Genomic DNA, 368 nt, shown 5'->3' with positions numbered 1-368 from the left:
CTCATGAGATTTGGTGGGGTTCCTCCTTCTCTTTAAATTCCCACCTCCTGGAGTCATGTGAACAGGTGAGGCCCTCTGTTTTCTTGTTAGCACAGCAGGTCTATATACCCCTCTGGGTTGTGGGGAAAAGGCCTGACAGCATGTCTCCTCCAAAAGTCAGTAACCTGAGTCTGACACCATTTGCCAGCACAAAGAAGCAAGCAAAACAATGCACATTAGATTTCTAGGCCCCGCTTTGGATTTGTGGGGACTTGGCTCATGGCTTATGAGCATCTGGGGCTGGAGCTTGAGGCCCCCTGAGACCTGCCCTTTCAACCACTCTTCAGGCCCTTTTGTGCAGGGCTCCCTGGGGATCTTTGCTGGAGTTG

The sequence above is a fragment of the Gavialis gangeticus genome, unplaced genomic scaffold (genome assembly GCF_001723915.1).
Source record: "Gavialis gangeticus isolate Ggan-Ray unplaced genomic scaffold, GavGan_comp1, whole genome shotgun sequence".
Taxonomy (NCBI): domain Eukaryota; kingdom Metazoa; phylum Chordata; order Crocodylia; family Gavialidae; genus Gavialis; species Gavialis gangeticus.
Note: the sequence above shows the minus strand (reverse complement) of the source record.